This window comes from Boleophthalmus pectinirostris, unplaced genomic scaffold (genome assembly GCF_026225935.1).
Source record: "Boleophthalmus pectinirostris isolate CB_2022bp ecotype Guang Dong unplaced genomic scaffold, ASM2622593v1 HiC_scaffold_2, whole genome shotgun sequence".
NCBI classification, from domain to species: Eukaryota; Metazoa; Chordata; class Actinopteri; order Gobiiformes; family Gobiidae; genus Boleophthalmus; species Boleophthalmus pectinirostris.
In genome coordinates this window covers 21,469,380-21,484,402 of record NW_026571152.1, presented here as the reverse complement: position 1 = coordinate 21,484,402, position 15,023 = coordinate 21,469,380, and the positions used below count along the sequence as shown (strand labels likewise).

General features: G+C 38.1%; 1 protein-coding gene across 2 annotated transcripts in view; it reads left to right on the top strand.

The window, feature by feature from the left end:
- The window catches only part of tspan18b (tetraspanin 18b), a 69,980-nt gene that overhangs the window by 19,342 nt on the left and 35,615 nt on the right, over nucleotides 1-15,023 (top strand). The window contains exon 1 of one of the 2 annotated variants that reach the window (XM_055155997.1): nucleotides 710-990. The exons of the other annotated variant lie outside the window; for it this stretch is intronic. The gene's annotated coding sequence lies outside the window, so the exon portion shown is untranslated. Of the gene's footprint in view, nucleotides 1-709; nucleotides 991-15,023 lie in introns of those variants that run through there. 2 annotated transcript variants of the gene reach the window in all.

Genomic DNA, 15,023 nt, shown 5'->3' with positions numbered 1-15,023 from the left:
GTTTCATTTACTTCAGTCTCTGGTGAACTGCTGTTACTTTAAACCAATGGAAAAAGCATTCTGATCTTTATTATTATTTAGTGACAAATGATGGGCTATAAGATATTAATAAAACGTCATGCTATTGGTAACTCCCTCTAGTGTTCCAGTGTAGAAACCGAGCATAGTTTGTACGAGTAGCAAGTCTTGCTTGCTACTCCATTAGGCCTCCTTGACGTATTTTCAACTTAAAAGTGCACCAATTTTTTCTGGTGGAGGGTCTTGTTTTGTTTAGATTGCTCCACTTTATGGCATTAAACTTGATCTCCATGGAGACAAGCAGTTGACGCCACCAAACCAGCTTACAGGCCAGATCTCTGGAGAGGTGTAGTTATCTTAGTTAGTTATCTTAGTTATCTTATCTTATTTAGTGGTCCATATCTTCTTTTGTAGTCTGCTTTATCCAGTTTTACAATCATTTATAAGTGGGTAATTTGGCTTACATGAATTTCTGTTGTGAAACAAATATCTAATGAACTTTAAAAGTCCCCAGGAAAGGTAAAATAATTACTAGGGAGACAGCTTCAAAACAGAAGGCTACTAATGTGCCCTTGTAATAAAACAAGCCAGAAGAGCGAGTGAGAGTGGGACGTAAACGAGGGGCGTGTGCGTCAGATGGTATACCCCGCCCACTGGAGGAGCATACGCGCTGTTGGATGTGCCGCTCAGCTCTGCGCTCAGTGAGTTCACCAAACTGTTTGCATACCAGGCTCCCCTTTGCACCGCATGCTTGTCCAAATTGGGAACGCAGATCTCGGAGGAGCGCTGGAATTTATGAGTTGGACGCTGCCGGGTACATTTCTCCTCCTTGGACATCCCGACTGACAGACGTCTTCTCCTAATCCTCCAAACTCGACATTGTTTAAATCTTTTACGCACGATTTTGTAGTGATACTTTCTCGGGGAATCTGCTTCTTGTCACGGGTTTCCAACACTGAGCTGCGCTTTGAGGTAAGAATAATCACGCTTTATTGTCTCTAACTTCATTGTTTTACTTGGGAGATTTGAGTTAAATTGCTGGCTTTGTGAGCGCCTTGTTTAACGGAGGCGTTATTCTAAACATCGTGTCTTCGGGGGCAGAGCTTTGGGCTGTGTTTGATTCTCCGCTTACTTTGTTATTGCAAGTTTGGCTAGGGATTGTCTACTGCGTAAACTGCATCGAAATTGTTGGAAAAGGAATTTTAGTTGTTTAAGAACATTGTTTAGTCTCGTATCTCGCGTAGTCTCGTTGACCCCTCCGGCTACACGCAATAATAGACCGATTGGAGAAGATGCCATTTAAACAGTTGCGTTGTATTGTGCGGTCAGGGAGCGCATGTAACGGGTAGTTTGAGAGATGTGTGTCACTCCTGAATCTGGCAGCCTTCCCACGGGGATCCAGCCGTGCGCCCGCGTGGAAAAGGAGGAGGCGGTGCGCGCGGGGATGTGTGGGGTCAGCAGATGGATGCGTCTGACGGCCGTACCTTTTGCTGTAGGGCACGAGTTCACTGTCACACAGTATTAATCAAAAGATGCATCAGCCACGAATCACCTCGGCCCATCCTCTCTGTTTGATCATCAATGAAGCTTGTGACATGTGACTGTGGCAGCCAGGGACACTAGATCACATTACCATTTCCTAAAAAGTTGTGACAGTGTGCCAAATGAACTGGCTGAATGATCTGTAAATCTTATAACCACTTTTTCCAATACATCTGTTCAACCAATCTTTTTAAGCTAGTTTTGGCTTAGGTTAGTTTATTTCCCATTTGTAGTTAAAAACACATGTGCAAAAAGCTCAAAGTGCACATTATTACACAAATATTACACAACTATTGCTGCTAGATGTTAAGAAAATTCTGAAATAATATAGTTATCTCAAACACAGGCTCTTTTAGAAAAACTTTTTGATCTAAAATTGTGAACTTGTATATGTTTCTTGTATTTGATTATTTCCAAGTTGAGAGACACTAACCTAACCAAAGTTCTACCTAGTATTCATCACCAAGTTAACCCAAGCTGGACAGCATTCAACTTTTTGCCTACATAGACAAAACCAGTGATGTATTGCAGACTCGTAGAAACCATAATGAAATTTTGCCAGAGGGTACCGGCTCCCAGGGACCCATTAACACAAGTCAGTGTCTGAGCGAGTGTGCAGTCCTTCACTGTTTTGCCCCAAGTTAAAGTCTTCACTACTCAGTTCAGCTTTCAATCTCCTGGTGTCTGGAGCAGAGGACCATCATAGCCCGCCCAGCAGCTCTGCCAGACTGACAAATCTGCATCTGTTATTCTGTGTGTGATTAATGGAGAGGACCACAATGCCACTGCTGCAGCATGCACAAAGCAGGGTTTTTCTTTTTGCCCACAAAAACTGTTGCTTGGAATGTATATGGCAAAACAAATGTTTTTTCTAGGATTTTCAAGATTTTTGGACCAAGAAACAAAAGTATCACTTTTTTTTTTTTTTTATGAAAAAGAGATGAATTCAGGACTACACCAGGACGAGGACAGGCCTACATAAGAACATTAAAGGAGACAGAACTTTTAAGAGCTTTGTTTTCCATTTTTATTCATTCGCTCAAGTTGTATTCATGTTTGAGTAATCTTTATTTTCCTGTAGTCAAGATGCCATTGCTCTAAAATTTCTATTTTCCTTCCTCCCAAACACTCACTGCTTTGTACTCCACTTTTTTATGATGATACACATAGGATTCATCAGCTATAGCTACAGATCTTAGATCTTAAATTATGCAAGTCTAAAGCCAAGTTACCATTGCAGACATATTGCTCTTTACTACTTTTTAACCAAGTATAAATTAGTAATAAACCAGATGATGAATCTAGAACTAAAATAGGTTTAAAGTAAAGCCAGAACATACCTAACCAGAACCAGTTTAGACCAGGTTCTGAACCAATCCAGGACAAAACTAACTTCTCAAACAGATCCATGATGTTTTTCCCCTCTGTAATGGTTTTACTTAGGAGATTCCTGTATCTAAACCTCCCCTCCGGCATTCTTTACTTAATACACATTTGACTGTTTGAAATTGTTTTGTTGCTGAGTGATTGATACAACTGCAAACATAAGCCATTCCTTAGACTACACTATAATTAATACAGGGAATAAAGGTTAGCTGAAACAATGCAACCTCTGTATGTATTTTTCACTGTGGGTAGCAATTAGTCAGTGTTTATGGCAATTGCAAATCTCCATTGAGTAAAGCTAGTATTTATTCCACCTACAAACCTGTAACACCTGGTATGAGTCTTGCCACTGGCGCTAGCGGTGCACTCATTTGAATAGCAGCTCTATAATGTGTTGTGGCTAATCACACTTTTGCCCGTGCCAATGCTAACGCGCTAACAATGAAATCCTACAGTCTTTGTCATGCTGTTCTTGTTAGAAAAAAATGGGTGTGAATTGATGTGTGGTGGCTCAAGCTGCAAGGAGCACAGTAGCTGGTGACTCGGGCTGGCAGAGTAGCACTCATTAAAAGCCTAAAATTAATCAATCTTTTGGTTACACATGGCTTCTCCTGATCCCAATTTCCCATAACATCAGTCCCTCCTCCACATACTAACCTATCATTTCAACATATCAGGCTGCAAATGAGGCAAGAGCATTGAGGATTTTTGGCTGGCTATTTTGACTTTGGATACTCCCACATTCTCTCATATTTGTCTGTCTGTGCAGTGTTGAACAACATTATGCAAACATGAAGCATGCTGTTTCTTTGTTGAATAATGAATTTACAACAGAGCCTGAATAAGAGGGATTTTATGCAACTGATTGGAGGTGGCCTTTTCTGATTGGCCACATTCATATGCAAAGCACAAATGTTGCTGTTTTACACTTTTTTATTGAAATGACAATACATTTTGACATGTTGTTTGCTATAATGGTGTTGCTTCAGACAAAATTGCCAACAAAATTGAAAAAAGCATGATGATAAAGCCCATTAACATTTCCTGCTGTAATGTGGCAGAGAGCATTATTCATGTTTTGTGGCGTTTGCATGTTCTTCTCATGTCTGGGTGGGTTTCCTTCCAGCTAGGTACTCTTAAATTCAAAACTTTTTGTGGTCAGGTTGCCCCGGTAACATTGAGGGATGAGTCAAATGCAAGAACACGCTCTTATGTGGAAAATTATACCTTTGTCTTACTTTACCTTACTAACCTATGTTATTTTTTTGGCATTTGCAACCTATTTGTCTCCATAAAGTTGTGACAGTTTGCCTAGAAGCTTCTATAGTGGGATATTTAACTTATCTATTCTCAGTGGAGATAAGTGAAAGGGCAAGTTATGATCAGACCTTTGGAGAGGTGATGGTGCTCACTGTATGTATGTTTCCCTGGGTATTTTATCAGCAAGATTACCCCCTGCATTTGACTAAATGCAAGACTGATACATTTAATGTAATGCCGTGGAACATTACAGGCAAAGCAATTACATCTCTTCATGGAATAGGTGTGTACATCCACTAATAAAGTGACACTGTCCACCTTTAATATAATCCTAACATTTTTTCAGAATTGGGTCTGCAGACTGAGTAAATGTTAACCTACTTTTATTGCTGCAGTACATCTGATGTCATGTGACCTTAGAGTGCACCTCATCCATCTTTCCTTCATACTCATTTTCCATTGTCGTCATTGCGCCTTCCTTTCACATTTGTATCCATATTGATAGGTTCAGAGCAGAGGAGGCAAGAGGAAAACACGGTTGGGTCATCAGTCCTCACTCCCCACTCATGCATAAGCTCAGTACAGCAGCAGTGGTCCGCAGAGAGCTGGAACTAAATGGAGTATCTATTGGCTCAATGAGAAAATTGCTTTTTTCGATTGCAAGAGGACCCTTCATTTAACGTGCGTGATGCAGAGAACTCGGGCCAGTAATGGGTTTGGCATCTCTGTTGTCAGGAGAGACCAGAGAGAATGAATTTGCAGCAAGCAGAAATGATTCACTCTCTGAAAAGATGCATTTTTCATAATATATTTAGAAGCCACAGAGGTGTATGTAGCTGTTGCATCTGTCAGTTCTGTTTTAGAGATGACTTGGAGTTGAGACATTGTGATTTCATGCAGTCCACCAAGGAGATTTCTTGGCTTACGTCGTGAAGTTACTGCTCCAAATAAAATATAACTTTTTAACATATCAATTTGTAATTTGCTCTCCCAGGGTTTTTTGCCTGAAATCCTTCCTTAACTTCATGCACAATAGACTTAGGTTGTCAAACATATCAAATTCCAAATATGAGTCAATACCAAATTATTAGCATTAGAGATTGACAGATATGGGCTTTTTCATGGCCGATACTGATTGTTTTGGCCGATATGTTGGGACAATTTTGATTATTTTTCCCAAATTATGTCATTTCAATTTACTACACTTCTTACAAGCCCTGTTTTACTGTTTTCACAAACCTTTCAGAAAGCACTGAAGTGACATTTTGTGTAATTATCTCTTCGCAATAAAGTGGCCAAATAAGGCTTAGTTTAGCGAGTCAGCCAAAACAAAATATGTCGTTGTGTATGAGATTTAAGGCTGATTGCCGGGACTCTACAAAAGTGCAAAGTGCAAATATTGGTCCAGTATATCACTCTATCTCTAATTAGCATCAGCATTTTATTAGCACAATCACAAACTAGTCCTACAGCTCTTTTTAATGGAATAGAGTCCAATGCTCTATACTCTATAATTTTCCTTTTATCACTACCTAATTAGATATTGTTGGTGTATTGGTGCTTTAATATGGCAAGGCAAGTTTATTTTGTATAGCACAATTTGTACACAAAGTAATTCAAAGTGCTATATATGGATGTCCTCCAAATCAAACAGACTTCCATGCATTCCTGACAAATAACTCATGTGAGAGTTTTCCATTAAAGTTACTCGTCACCATTATCATTTGTCGGTGTGGATCAGGATGTAGTGACTGACCTAAGTGTTGGGGGGGCAGAGCTGGCAAAGAAGGCAGGAAGGGCTGGGGGTTTCTCTACTCCGGACACTCCATTTTATCAGGAGGAAGCAGACTGGCCTGTATGAGCTCAACCCAGAAATTCTTCATCGCTTATCTTTGCATTCACCCAATTTCCCTTTTTATAACAGCCATAGCAAGCAGGTAATGAAGTAAAAGGTATGTATTTGTCAAGCTGGTCTTCATAGATAGCGCAGGTTTGCTAAGTTGGCGAGACTCTCAAATCGCGTTTATCTCAATAGCCCTTTAGCCATTTTTGAACTGTGCCGAACGTTTTTCAGAGCTAATAAACCGTGTCGCCTAGGTGTCCATAAAGGCAGCAGAGCTTAGTATTTGATGGTCATTATATAAGGAGAGAGCACACTCGCTAAATCTTATATATATGCCTACAGAGGCCTTTTTGCCACCTTTTTATCCCCTAGATGTAGCCACAGCTCAAAGAAAGGATTGTAGCCTTGAACAAAGATTATCTGAATGCACAATTTTGAAGCTTACAGTGCATATGACAGGTTATACTGCCTGGCATATGCACTAAAACATACAGTAGATTATATCATTTGATTTAGGTCATCACTAAATATTGTAACTGGATTTCTTTGGTTTGACTATTGGTGAAGTTTAGCATTTTACTTACTGTTTGGATCTGGGCAGCAGAAGTGAGCAGGCTGTCATAGAGGTTAATTCCATAACTTTTGACAAAACATATAAACAAGGGCCAAAAAGTTCAGCTATTATACTAAATAGTTTGCATTTCAAAATAAAAATAAAACTTATACTTTTGTTTTATTAAATGTATAATTGCAGGCCTGTTCCTTGTGAGTAAATTGTCTACATTTTGGATGGAATTTTGTGTATTGATGACATGGATAGAGAGATTCATTTTTAGAACTCAGCGCCAGCACAGTTGAACTTTTTTGGAACTTGATTGATGTGAAACTATGATAAATATTGACACCAGATACTGTCCCACCAGACAAAGTAATAAAACCTGTCATATGCACTTTTATATACATTTCCTGGTTAAGACAAGAGATGGTGGTGTGGTTTCTTCCTATGGCAGTATAGTGACAGGATTGTCTTGTGAACAGGCGGCTCTTTGATAACCGCACACAATGGCTGGGTTGACTCAGATTGAACCCTGTGTTGGTTGACTTGGCTCACTGGGCGAGAGGAAGCAGGGTACTAAACCCCTAACAGGAAGAGAGCCCAATTGTTTCTTGTTCAGTTGGCTCCATAGAAAAGCTTAGTGCCAAGCTTAGTTTAACAGATAAGATCATGTCCTCTGTGCAGTGTGGATAATGATAATATACATTAGTCTTATAGAGTGCTTTCCAGATGCTCAGAGTTGCTTTACAATTTCAGGCATTATTCATTCACTTCATACTCAGTGGTGATAAGCTACTATTTTAGCCACAGCTGCCCTGGGACAGTCTTACAGAAGTGAAGATGTCAGTCTGCTTAATCGGTCCCACTGACCATCACCAACACTCACACATCACGTTAGGCTGGGCTAGGCTGACGAGATCTTTTTTTTTTTTTTTGAGGTTTGGTCACCTTTGGATTTCTGTAGGATGTCTGTAGGAAGTGAAATAGAATCCATGTGCAGCCACTTATAGGGTCATAATCAAATCTTTGTGCTCCAGCCTGGATAAAGAATGAGGATTAGAACAAAAGTTGTACACAAAAAAATTTATTATTTGGATAAAAAGAAAAGCATGACATTAAGATGTCACAAAAATTTACTTTATTTTGATTTTAAAGAAAAGCTTGATGCCCATTATTCATTTCAATACCACAATGCTTAAAAATACAATAGAATGTAATTTTCAACACAAAAGGAAATATATTTCAGATCTTATACCAATTCTGATGTAGATCAAATCCATTCTAAAACCAACTTTTATAATGTAATTTGTCCATTATCAAACACAAAGTATCTAGTTTTTACACCAAAAAAATATTCAGTTAAATAGTTATTCCAATAATGTACATTATATTTTTTGGCATTGTCTTATGTCTTATTGCTTAACATTTTCAACTTGGTTTTAGATTCCAGGGACATGGAGTGACCTTAAATGATGTATCCTGCAGTTAAGGTGGACATTAAGAATCAAATGGACATTGGACTCGCTCATATGGTCTGCTGTGGCCTGCTGTGTGCAGTAGTTATTAAGGCAATTGCTTTGACAAAGCTCATAATGTAACAGTGGCACAGATTTACACTGCTATTGATTTGTTCTAATTCATATGTCACTTTAATTAGTGGGAAAGGGAGCAAAAATGAATGTGATTGCCTCAGCTTAAGTAAATAACACTGAAGTGAGTTATTGTGCTTTGCAATGCGCCGACTCGTAGAAATGTTGGTCATGCAGTGCAGATTATTGTTCCATTTAGTTTCATTTGAAAAGTGAGTATTTAGTTTGATTACTTGCCGGCTTACTTTGAGATTTTAACACGGGTTTAGATTTATCCCATTGTCCAGTCCAGTCATAATACATTGCTGGCATGTTTGTGTTAGGAAGGGCATCTGGTGTAAAAATCTACCCAATATCTACAGTTCAAGATTTAGCATTAGCCTGACTATAAAGGAGGCAGCAAGATTTTACATAATGTATATAGGTGGATTATGAAATATTATGTAATCCGTGTATTTTAAAGACAAAAATGTGAAAGTATTTCATCAGGAAAGGCAATACATTATGTCCCAAATCACTGCACACCAGGAGGCAGAGGTGCTATTCGGTAACCTTAGAAGATTCTGAAATTTCTTAGTTTATACCCTGTAAGCCTTAACCATGGAAAAGAAACAAATTTGAATTTTGTTTCAAAAAATTGACTTTCCCCAGCATTATTCTTTATTAACTTCTGTCCGAATGGCTATCCATTTTTTAAAGTAATGTTTTATGCAATTTGAGTGTTCAGCAGAGTACCCACAGAGCCTTTTTGGGTTTTGGTACAGTGAATGGAGTGTGTTTTTACTGCCTCTCCCTGTGACTCATAGCCCTAATGCCCCCTCTCCCTCTCTCCCCCTCTCTCTCCCCCTCTCTCTCTCCCTCTCTTGCCTTCTCTCTGCTCTCCTGACTCAAGCATTTTTCTGATGAAATGAGGCTCTCTCGTTCACTCATTTGTAGCTTCTGGTCTTTCTCCTCTGCAGCCACAAATGCATCCCAAACCCCATCGTTTTGTTCACTCATGATCCCAGGTTTCCAAGCACAGCTGCAACTTCACTTTTTGCCCTCTGGAAGAAAATGATATAGATTTACCTTCATTAGTCATTTGTGGTTATTCAAAAAATCCACTGTTTTTTAAATTCGTCAAAGCCTTCCAATTCCCATAGTATTCCCATTCATTAATTATTTGGCACAGTTTTAAAACAGATTTTTCAGAAGGAGAAGTTAAGCAAGGTTGACCACCGCCACGCAGCCAGTGTGCTCCCATTTCAAAGTTTCATATAGGCCTAGTTATGAGTGTGGTTTTGATAGAAAGTTACATGCTGACATTGGTCTGATTTTGTGGCGAAGTATTGCTTTTATAGTACATTTTATGGGTTAGGAAACAAAATGTACTCATTTACAAGAGAAAAGTTGTGTTATGTTTGAACAATCAGGATTTAAAATAGTTACACTACGAAAAATACACCTATTGTTACTTGCCCCACAGCATGAAATAATGTTATTTTCTACATTTTCAGCTTTGTATTCCCCTTGCCTTAAGGCAATACACACTGTAAATATGTTTTTATTCATAATCTCCATCACGGACACACACAGTAGAATATGATGTGATAATGGTGGCACAGTCTCCCACACTGCAATTGATTTAGTAATTCCGAGTGTACAAACGATTGGCAGGGTGGACGCTGGGTTGTTAAGGCTAACCCAGATAATTGCCCTATTATCATTTTACACCAGTGAAGCGCACGTCAGGGGCTGCATGTCGCCTCATTAGCTGACCTCCCCGCCATTTGAATGTGAGATGTAGGCCATTTAGCACTAGCGCTGGTTAGTTAGCATGTATGATGTAGCCCAGTTTGCCATCTCACCCCCCTCTCCCTCTCTCTCCACCTCTCGCTCCATTGCCATCCACTGCACAATTACAGAGTACTTCTTGGAGATTTATTTTGAGCGTCGCTGAGGTTTGCGTCCCCGTCTGCTAATAACACTTTGCTGTTCCAGTCAATGATAACCGCGCAGACTTCGTACATGAGTTGGCAGCTGTCAGAAGCAGAAAATAGGGCTGTTATTTATCGTATCGCCCTGAAAGTGGGTTAAATGTTTGTGTTTTATGGGTAAACAGGGGAGGGAAAGGCCTTAGCTCAGCAGAAACATCTTTATTTGAACTTGTATTGAGTATAAACTTCATTAGATGTAATTGGGTTAATGTGATTCTTCATCCTATTATCTTCAGCTCTTCAAACTGGGGTGGTCTAAATGTAGATAGTATATGCAAAACTTAACATATTTTGTGAGTAAAAAAAATTTCAAATGTCGTAATATTGGCAGCTCTAGTAGTGGTGTCTTAGCTTCTGTAGTAGTAGTAGATTCTGCTGTACTTTTTCAACAACTTTAATATTTTATGACCAGAAGAAAAAAAAACTCTTATGGAAGTCTGAAAGTTAGTCACAATGTCTATTCTACCTTGCAGAACATTTTCTACTGTAGTAGCAGCAGCAGATGTAGTTGTAGTAGCAGTAGTAATAGTTGTACCATTACATTAGTACAATCCTTAACAATCCTTTTCTTCAAGTCATTTGTCATATTGTCACACTTAAAGAATATTTTTTTCTTGAATACAGATTTTCCTTTCCGTTTCTGCTTTTTTAAAATTCTCTCTAAAACATTTTTCCACCCAACTCTGTGCTGAGCTGTGGGTCTTTGAAGCCCACACACCTTGCCTCATGTCCCGTGGATACTGCCTCTCCCACTGTGCTTCCACTTTCATTAGACACATCTGCTCCTATGGCTTCACCAACATCACAAAACCATTAAAGTGTTTGTTTAAAAAGAACAAAAATCCAGTTACTTATTTCCAACATCTACATTTTACTAGCTATGGGAGTGGCTAGATAATGACAAGTCTCTTATATGACATCAGTGTTGTTTTCTAAGCTAATGATAATGTACATGCCGGTGTTATCTCAAAATGGTTTGGTTGGGTAATACAGGTGTGCACTTTCCACTTCCTTTCTGTGTGTCATCCTTTGTTGTAGTCTGCAATCACCCCATTAAAACAAGCAGGGAGAGGTGCGCGCATGGAGCCACTGAACTGTTAAAGTCTCAAACGGCTGTGAAGCTGCCAGGTTGTTTAACAGGTCAACATTGATAAAGAGCATGGCTTCTTTTGGCTTCCCTGTGTATATATATATATATATATATATATATATATATATATATATATATATATATATATATATATATATATATATATATATATATATATATATATATATATATATATATATATATATATATATATATATATATATATATATATATATATATATATATATATATATATATATATATATATATATATATATATATATATATACATATATATACATATACAATATATATATTTTTTAATAATATACTGGTTACATTGTTACTGGTTTGTCCCTCCTCGTGTGCGATAGTACTCTTAACCACTTTAATACTGCACTTTTCAAAATATATATATAGAATTGCCAAAGAAATCAATTCCTAATATCATTGCTGATATTAGAATCAAAACTAAATATTGATTTGAACAAGTACGGACACTTTCCAACAAATAATTATCATGTTTTGAAAATGACATTAAAAGACAATTAAGGCTAAATGTGGAGATTTTACTTGAGCTTGGAGTTGTATGTATAGCACTGATACATCAATGTATCTTGTCTTCCTGAAAATCAGTGCTTTTCATTATGGTTTTGGAATCAATATATAGTATTGGTCAGTTTTATTTTAGAATGTAACAACATCAGCTTGTATGTCACTATTTTTCACTCTAAAATGTGTACCAAAAGTACAATTCAACAAACTGGAGGTTATGACTTTTTGATGTGGTCTTATGAAATTTTCAGCCTCGCTTCGCCACTTCCCTCTCCTTTATTCGCTCTTGTGGAGACAGTCTTTATGGGTCAGTGCTCTAAAACACAGCCTCTGTCCTCTGGGTAAACTGTGGGTCAATGGCAACAGCAGCTTCACCACCACAAGCCAACCGCATTACACTGCAACCAATGGGGCCAACTGCATTTAATAAACTCACTGAAGCAACACTGACTTCTTAAGAGACCAGAGAGGAGCAAAAATAGATCTTTTGGAGTTAAGAAGGCCTTTTTCAAGTGCTGCTAATAGTAATGCATAATGCTACTTTTCCTAATCCTTACCTCGCTGTAGCCATTTTCTTTTAAAGCTTAGGAAGAAAGCAAAATCCTCAAGAAAGTAACAAATGTGTTAAACCATTGGAGAGATTGTGGTATTTTCACGGAGCCATATTGGAGACCTATATACTAAGCTTTAAGGTAGTGGAATCAGATCACCTTCAAATGTGGCCAGCAGAGATAGCAGCTCATTCTCGGCAGGTGTCTCGGGCAAGTGAAATTAAATTGGCTGCGGTCTTCATTGGTTTAAGTGGAAGAGAGGGGGGAAAATTACAGGGCACTGATTCTCCAATGGATTGTCTGCGCCAGGTTGGAACATAAGGTGATCTTGGAGAGCTTCCCAGTAATTTATTTCAACCTACCCCACATGGAATGGCACAAGTTAAGATGTCCAGCAAGGATATTAGTCAGTTGGACTCAAAGTTGAAAGGCAAAGTATAACATCAAATCTAGATCTTCTTGAAAACAGGTATTGATAGTGTAAACACCATTTTGTAGGAAATTTAGAAGCTTATTGTTATATATAACTTATGCTTTAAGGTGTTAAAAAAGCTGTGCCCACATATCAATCAATACAAAAACTAGTATCAACACTCCATAATTATTTGGTATCAGTATGGACCAAATTGACATTTAAAGGTCCTTTATTACACAGAGTTGACTCTTGTGAGCTTTAAGCCATGTCAGAATGCTGCTACCTTATCAAAAACATACCTGGAATTGTGTTCATTCACACATGTGTGTTCCTTTATTATTTGTCTGTCTACATCTCCAAAGCTCAGAATGCTCTGTTCCAACTTGAACACCTTTGATGCTAAGAAGGGGTAGTTTTCAAGTTAAAAGCCCCTTTTAGTCTTTGTTCTGTAGAGATTGCCAATTCCAGGGTTGAAATAATCCAAATGATTCTAGTGAAGGTGTATAGATTTTAAAAGTACAGTGGATCACTTCCTGTATCACCACATGACACTGCAATTTGGAACATTTTTTTTTTTTCTTTTTGAGAGAAGAACTCACCCTATATATGCCAGGTTGGTGTCTTAAACATGTGTGAATGAAACAAAACATAACTCCAGGTATGTTTTTGATGAGGAAACATAACATAGATAAGAAAATAGCATGAAATGTGTGTACCTGGATTTCATTAGTTTGAAATCACATGATCATAAAAAAACACAATTTCAAAATTGAGGAGGAAATTTGATTATTGTGGCATTAATAGGCATATGTAAGTGATGCAACAGAGAGTCTACCTCCTAGCATGAAGTGATTGGCAAAATACTGGTCTTGAAAACTGTAGTAACAGTGCATTAGCTTGTGACCCTTTGTAGCTTTATTGCATTGAGACAAATTCTACTAATGGAGACAAATGAAGCTTGACACAGCACATTTATCTAATTTAGTTTGAGAGCACAGCCTAGTCTTTTGACCTCACCACATTAACATATGATTCACAGTCGAAACAATAAGGAGGAGAAAGCCAATGTTGTCAGCAATTACCCAAAACCACTTTCGCTTATCTCTGCAGGCACTTTCCAATTGGCCAAGCTGCCCCTTTTTACTCAATCCGAAACAGATGTCCAACCATTTCTCCTCTCAAAACATCTCTCCATATGCATTTTCTCTCCCCCCTCGTTCTTGATAATCCAGTCTATACCGCAAGCTTTCAAAACACCCACACGTACTGGTCAGGCATCGCCACTTGTGTATGTATTTATTCTGTTGCCTTTGGCCTGAACTAAAAGGTCTCTTGTGCTTCCAGGCGGCTCTATAGCAGACAGCTGCAAGATTCTGCAAAAAAGAGAGAGAAAACAGTGAACAACCGCAGCCCTATCACTACTGCTGAGCGTAGCCAGTGTCTTTTGTTATCTCCAAGCGCTTTGTTCATATCTTTGCTGTTCAGTGACTGCTATCTGCATGCTGGGAAAATTAATGAGCATGATAATTGTGTCTTTTAATATGCACGCCGTAGTGTTTATGTATGTGGAGTAATGGGAGATGTGACTAAACTCTTAAGAAGTTGGAGTCTAAGGTTAGCAGTAGAATGTAAAAGTGTTGCTATAAGGACATGGGAATACAATGGACTATGTATAACAATACCATAACAACAATAGTGTCAACATCAGAAGTTGTTTTTTTTTTTTTTTACAATTTGTCTCTGGTCACAGTTCAAGAAAGTATATAATATAGTTACTTTATGCCACTCATTATTGATATGTTGCTCATTATTTTATATTTAGGACATTTTTAATCCAACACAAAACAACTTCATAAAATAAACAAGCAGGCTCATTTCCGATTAAAAATGCTGTTCTTTGTCTTTTTGGTACAGCTCGGTAAACGTCATAACAACAAAGTGCCCTTGCTACTGGATAATACTGACAACCCTGCCTGATAGCTACAGCTCATGTTAGCAAGCAGCAGATTTTTTTTTTTTTTGTTGTGCCCAAAAAGACAACACAACACTGCTGAATCCTATTTGTCTATAATATCTGATATAAAAATAACTGTTTTGAAGATCTGCAAAGTTAGAGTACCTTGTGCAATCTTCCAAATAAGGCTGTAAAGTCATGTTTCTGAAATTATTGCTCATTGAACCATTACTATTACAGGCACATGAAATGCATTCATGATGAATTACAAAAATATCATGTTATCAT